This window comes from Hypomesus nipponensis, chromosome 14, assembly GCF_054491055.1.
Source record: "Hypomesus nipponensis isolate SF chromosome 14, ASM5449105v1, whole genome shotgun sequence".
NCBI classification, from domain to species: domain Eukaryota; kingdom Metazoa; phylum Chordata; class Actinopteri; order Osmeriformes; family Osmeridae; genus Hypomesus; species Hypomesus nipponensis.
In genome coordinates this window covers 7885332-7892771 of record NC_140374.1, presented here as the reverse complement: position 1 = coordinate 7892771, position 7440 = coordinate 7885332, and the positions used below count along the sequence as shown (strand labels likewise).

The following is a 7440-nucleotide window of genomic DNA, read 5'->3' as shown; positions in this document are numbered from 1 at the left end:
AAGATAGTGACAGTCAGGCAGTAATGACGTTACAACAGTCTCAGAGGAAAAGATTCACAGCTCCCAACACATGACCACTCAGCCTAGAGAGTTCATAGTTGGAGCTCTCCTTGTAGCCATAACAAGGAACATTTAGCCAGCACTTTCTCCTGACCCCGAACATCTATTAACCCTGACACATAGACACAATCTACTCTTATTAATAGCAAGCTTACATGAGAACATACTAACTAGTATCCAATGACTAGTTCTATTGATTAGTGAATAATGTAAGCACACAGGAAATCGCAATTTCTTCCACAGTCCCCCCCTTTTGACGTTTAACGTCAACACAACAACTGTTTATCTGGGGCCTGCTATGGTGCCTTACATTTCATAAGTTTTATAACATTTCAAAACCTTAACAATCAAACAATACCGTATCTGTTACTACCCAACGCAGCATACATGATTATAGGATTTAAAAGTATTACGTAGTACCCAATCATAGGTAAAACAAAATCAATGACGTGAACAGCATAATGACAGTTCATCAATGATTCTAGAAACATAGGCATATTTCTCTGCTGGACATACCCCCTGGTCATGCTCTCTTGAGCTCAACACAGCAGGGTATCGATCAAACACTGTTCATTAAATTCAGAGTATTTCAAACAGTATTAAAGTAATAAAGTAACCACCTTTAATTATTGTTAACTAATCTGTGGTCAAGGACAGATCTATTCACATTGCATACAGCATTGTATATCAGTTGGAACATAGAAAGGAGCCAAATGGCCATCTTTATTACAATGGCAAAGTAGACACTTGGTACTTGAGATTAAATATCAGACATTTCAATCATTCCCAGGGCAATAAAGTAATCATCAGTCTTGCTTGCTTTTGTCTGTGGCTTGATTTGGGCTACCATAATCTTACTGGCAGCCTTCCGAGAGCCCACTGCACAGCACTGTACACAGCAGGCAGTACACATCTTCCAAGCACAAACCACAATCAGCACAACAACGATTAACATGCCCAATCCAGTGATTCCCATTTGAATGATAGTCGAAAAGAAACCCCCCACAGAGGAGGTCAGCCAATCAGCAAAATTCCAAGGTTCAGGTTCCCCCAAATCGGAAATGATCTCTTTAATGTGCGCAGCCATATTTGTGATATTAGCAGATTCATCTGGGATAAAAGTACAACAGTCATGACCTATCACAGCACATGTACCTCCCTGAGCTGACAACAGATAATCCAGTGCCATCCGGTTCTGCAGCACTACTTGTCTCATAGCCTTCATCTCATAAGCAACCGCAGTTAAGGCGTCGGCTGTCTCATTACCAATGGACTCCAACCCTACTGCTAAGCTCCTAATATCTCTAAAGGCAGTGATAATACCATACGCAGGGAGAATGGCAGCTGAGAAACGTGAAAAGTGGTTGTGCACTATTGATTCCAAGTGATGTGATCCCAGCTTCTTAGCATCTGCATTAACAATACTTCTCTTGTGGCGGTGCCACCAATGTTTTGGCAAGGGGTGCAGGGGCAACCCATCTACAGGTCTGAGGGCTCCTACAATAAACCCAAGGTAACATGTTCCTGACCAGTTGGCTGGCAGAAAATAATAAGCCCTGTTACCACATAGCCACATGGTGCCATTGTTAGCTGCATGAGGAACCCCAAATGGATCTGTTGTAATACTTATCGGTCCACCTTTAACAGGCAAATCAGACAACTTTGTATAAGCATATGTCGACACAGTATGATTACACGTGCTGTTCCCCAATGCCCTCCCTGTCCCGTTATGAGTCACACATAACCACGCCTGTGGAGCATAGGCTAACCACAATGGGGGCGAATAGGTAACTCCTTTAGGAATGTGTCGCTTGTGTACAGTAACATTTTTCACATTCAACCCGATACACTGCCAACTCCAGATCTCACACATATCTGCCTTAGAGAGTGGGACCGCTATCCAAGGATAGGTTCCTGCATGTTGGGGAATCATACCACACACCCAACAAGACCCATTTCCTCTCATTTTCCGTGCAGTCATTTTGGCGGTTCTTAGGAAGGTGTTGGCGAAGTATTCAGTCTTCATGTGTACTCCAAGGTGATGGGTGTCAATGTTCAAATCAGTTTCTTTGGGAGCATGTAATATTGACTCTGGTAGTGGCTCATGTCTGCGATATCTGTGGACTCGTGCGTCCGTTATCAGTAAATGTCTGTCAGGTGTGTGCGTCAGTTTATCTGTGGATATCATCTCTCGTCGTAGCTCAGGCAGCGGGCTCGGTTTCCTTGAAACAACCGAGGTCCTCTGCCTCAGTATCCTCTCGTTCCCGTTCTGGGTGCTGTCACCTGCTTCATGTAGAGGCCGGAGGAAGACTGAAAGTGTCTTCCCCTCTCCAGGCTCCTCTCTCTGGTTTCCTGTCTGGGTGCTCTCATCTGCTTCATGAATCACACATGGGGGAGAGAGGCATGGTAGCAACAGCAGCCCCTCTCTGGCTTTCACCACATGTGACTCACCTTTTGACGTCTTCAACACCTCCGGGTGGGTGCTCTTTGGGACCTCCGTCTCGGCGCCCCTGGATTGGAGTGCTGGACGGCAGGGTCCTGGTTCTGGCTCAAATCGGTCCGCTGGACTGGAACCTGCTCCCGAATCAGCCGCTGCGACCGGGTCTCCATCCCCCTTGGTGTACTCCCGAAGGAGCAGCCCAGTGGGGATGAGACAAATGGCAAGTTGGAGCAGGCACCATTTGGAGGTGCACCTGCTCCTCCACTGGCCCCTTGCTCTCCGTTGGGACCCTCCAACGTGTTGTTCGGTGGAGGGGCCGTTTTGCAGTGTGTCGCATGGATCCATGTCGGACGACCCTCCACTTTCACCGCTGTGTGAGTCACCAAGAGAACCAAGTATGGACCGGTCCATCTCGGTGAGAGGGCAGTCCTCCGTTTGTGCACTTTCACATACACGTAGTCTCCCGGTTGATAGGGATGACATGGCTCCCCAGCAGGTTCAGGCAGGGCAGCTTTCACCTGTGAATGCACAACCCTGGCTGCTCTAGTTAGGGCGTAACAAAAGTTTAACATTGTATCATCCATCTGGTGGATATTCATCTGTTTCAATGATAGTGGGGGAGAGACAGGCAATCTCATGGGTCTCCCTAAAACTATCTCGTGTGGAGAAAGTCCATTCCTCCTTTGGGGAGTGGACCTCATGGCCATAAGAGCTAGTGGGAGTGCATCAGGCCATTTTAGGCCAGTCTCTTCACATATCTTGGCTAGTTTGTTTTTCAAAGTTCCATTTTGCCTCTCCACTGCCCCCGCAGACTGTGGGTGGTAGGGACAGTGGAAATGCTGGTTGATCTGGAGCGCTTTACAAAGTTCCTGAACAATCTGACCTGTGAAATGGGAACCTCTATCACTGGACAGTCTTGTGGGGATCCCATATCTACAGATCACATCTCTCATGAGAATCTTGGCTACCGTGGTAGCATCCGCTTTCCGACATGGGTAGGCTTCTACCCATTTCGAAAACATGTCAACAATTACAAGTACATACTCAAAATTACAACACTTGTTCATCTGAATAAAATCAATTTGTAAATGCATAAAAGGACCACTTGGAGGTGGGTGGGCTGCGTCTCTTCTCTTTGGTCCCTTTCCGGGATTATGCTGCTGGCAGGTATGACACTGAGCACAATGTTGCTCAGCCTTTGTGGAAAAACCAGGTGCAAACCAATCAGTATTTACTATTGAGACCATACCCCCCTTGCTCGTATGGGCACAGCCGTGCGCCATGCGAGCCAACCAAGGGAACAATGCACGTGGCGCCACCACGCGGCCGTCGGGGTGGCTCCACACTGCTGAAGTAGGATCTTTCACACAGCCTACGGATAACCAACCATCCCTCTCAGTGTTATCAGCAGCGGCTTGAAGGTCCGCCACATCATGAAAAGAGGGAGTGTGTGTTTCCGGTTGCTGAGACACAGAAAAAATAGAGACCTGGGACACATCAGAGGATTTGGCCGCAGCCTTTGCTGCTAAATCAGCTTTAGCATTTCCTCTTGAAACATCATCTGTATTGTTAGTATGAGCCTCACACTTAACAATAGCTAGCTTTCTCGGTAGTAGTATTGCAGATAACAAATTATCAATCATCTTTCCATTCTTGATTGCTCCACCTGAGGAGTTAATGAAACCCCTTTCTCGCCATATGGCACCAAAATCGTGAGTAACTCCAAATCCATATCTTGAGTCGGTGTAAATATTTACGATCCTTCCTTCTGATAAACAACATGCCCTTGTCAGAGCAAACAACTCGGCTTGCTGTGCAGTGCATTGTGGAGACAGTTTACCAGATTCGAATGTCTCACTGTCCGTGCAGACCGCATATCCAGAGTTTAGAGAGCCATCCCATGCTCGGGACGAAGATCCATCTACGTACAACACAAGTTCAGCATTTTCCATAGGTTTGTCAAACAAATCAGGTCTGGGTGTTAGCACTTTATCGACAACCATCTCACAGTCATGTGGTTCACCATCATCAGGGGTGGGCAACAATGAAGCTGGATTTAACGGGGAGCATCTATGGATTGTAATGTTACTTTGAGTCAACAAAATCAGTTCATACTTTGTAGCTCTGGTGGCTGACAGGTGTTGAGTTTTGGTGCGTAACAGAAGAGCACTTACTGCGTGAGGAACCATCACTGCCAAGGGCGACCCCAGCACTATATCTGAAGTTGCTTCCACACATGTTGCCGCAGCACAGACTGCTCGTAAGCACGGGGGAAAACCTGCTGCCACAGTATCTAAAGACGAACTCACATAGGCGATAGGCCTCCTAAGATTACCATGCTGCTGGGTCAGTACACCCTGGGCAAACCCTTTGGCCTCGTGGCAGTACAGTGTGAATGGCTTGGTGTAGTCCGGCAGACCGAGGGCTGGCGCCTGGGCCAAGGCCTGTTTGAGAGATACAAATGATTTATCAGCTTCAGTGTTCCACAACAAATGAGTATCAACCTGGCCCTTCATTAAATCAAGGAGAGGTCTAGCCAACAAAGCATAATCAAGGATCCATTGACGACAATACCCCGCTGAACCTAGAAAAGACTTTAGTTGTTTTGCTGTTCTAGGCTTCGGTATCAACCGGATGGCCTCCACTCTATCAGGAGTCAATAGCCGCTCTGTACCTTTGAGTGTATGGCCCAGATACTTGACCTCCTCGGACCATAACTGCAGTTTTGCCTTTGAGGCCTTGTGGCCCTTCTCAGCCAGTGCCTGTAGCACAGCAATAGTGTCCTGTTGGCAGGAGGCAAGGTTCTTAGAACATATCAAAAGGTCATCAATATACTGCACCAGAGTAGAGCCGGCTGCTAAGGTGACATCCTGGAGGTCCTCTCGTAAGGCTTGACTAAACAACGTAGGTGATTCGGTGTACCCCTGTGGCAGAACTGCAAACTTATACTGGACCTGGCGAAACGTGAATGCAAACAGATACTGGCTCTCTTCTGCAATGGGAACAGAGAAAAAGGCACAACATAAGTCAATTACTGAGTAATGAGTTGTGTCAACTGGAATGCAGCTGAGTATTGTAACAGGGTTAGGCACGACAGGATGTGTTGGGATAACACATGCGTTGACTGCTCGCAAATCCATAATAAACCTCCAAGTGTTTTTACTGGCCTTCTTCAAAGGGTAAATTGGGGTATTACATTTGCTCTTACAACATACAATGATTCCTTGTGCTAACAATGATGCAATTACTGGCTCAATTCCCTTTTCTGCGTCCTTACTGATAGGATACTGTGGTTTGTTCGGCAAAGGTTTTCTGGGATCTACAGTGATAACTACTGGGATAGCGTTCTTAATGCGTCCTACATCATTTGCATGCTCAGCCCATAACTGCTCGGGCACTGCTGCTAATAAGGCTGCATCCGTGGTGGAACGCTCTGAACAATCTCTGCAGTCCACCAATGGATCTGTGTGGGAATACAGAATGTGATAGGCCAAGTGTTCCTTTTCCTGAGGAATAGATAAGAACACTCCATCAGTAGTGCATTTAATGTCACAATTCAGTTTGCACAACAAATCCCTTCCCAAAAGATTTACTTCACACCCCGTAGTTAAAAGAAACGCATGCTCATCACTCAATGGACCAATATCAACTCTTAACGGCTTGCTAACCACTGTTTGAACAGGAATCCCAGATACCCCCACTGCATTGACTGTGTGTCTTGATTTTGGAAAATTTGGATAGTTTTGTGCTGCAATAACAGATCTAGTTGCTCCTGTGTCTATCAGAAAAGGAAGGTCTCTGCCTTCCACCTTCAACGTAATCATAGGTTCATTATCACTAGACACAGTTACTACCGGCATACATGTTGATGTTTCGAGTCCTAGGCCTCCCTATTGTTGTTGCTGTCTCTGACCTTGCGGCGGCTCGAACGGCTCAGTATCAGGCCAAGTCAACTGTCTCTGTTGGGGGTGGTGATTCTGGGGCTGTGAAAACCCATTGTACTCAAGGCGATACTGTTGGTTAGGAGGGGACTGGATCCCATACGAATGCTGGGTCTTTTTACCAAACTGCGCATACGTCTCAGGGCACTGGTGGGCCCAGTGACCTTTCTTCCCGCAGCGTCGACAAACATCCTTGCCCATTTCATCTGTCTGTCTCCCCCCTTCGAGTTTCTCCCTTTTCCTTTACCTTTACCTTTACCCTTGAATCCTTTTTCCTGTTGTTCTAAAGAGCTTATTTGCAAAGCCATTAGTTTCTCAACTTTCTTTCCTGCATTTGCCTGCATTAATGTAAAATTATGCTTTGCATAATCCATAATCATATCAACTGTTTTGTTCTCCCAATGCAGAACTTGTTTCTTAACTTCTACCTGGAGTTCAGGGAGCAAACCACACATGAACACATGACAAAGTGGCACAGGGGAAGCGGCCGCAGTAAACCCAGAGTGTTTGTCAAATATCTTAGTAAGCCTTTCTAGGTAGTCTGTAGGTTCCTCGTCTTTCCTCTGTTTACAATCATACACTTTATTCCAGTCCAGAACACCAACTCCCATTTTTGGTATTACAGCTATCAAACGGCGTTTAAGTGCTTCATATGGTGCATTTTCAAGTTCAGCGTTTGGTGCAGGCCAAACTAGTTCTGCGTTATCCTCATCAGGAATCAATGCTTTCAGTTTTCTCAACACTCCAGGCTGGAGTGCTACCTCTAACAATTGATTCAAATCTAGAAAAGTAGGTCTGTGTGCATTGATAGTTATTTGCAGCTCTCTAATAAATTTTGCTGGGTCTTCTCTTATGTCAGGGAAACCCTTACCTAACTCCCTCAGCTCAGTCACTGACCACGGGCGATAAAGGTACACAGGCTGTAATGCATCAGGACCTGGATAAGCTTGCATAGGGTACATGGGCACTGGAGGGTCTAACTGGTCAGTGTTACATGTC

General features: G+C 46.4%; 1 pseudogene; it reads right to left on the bottom strand.

Moving 5' to 3' along the window:
- Nucleotides 1–571: 571 nt before the first annotated feature.
- LOC146258477 (uncharacterized) lies at nt 572–6542 on the bottom strand (annotated as a pseudogene).
- Between the last annotated feature and the right edge of the window lie 898 nt (nt 6543–7440).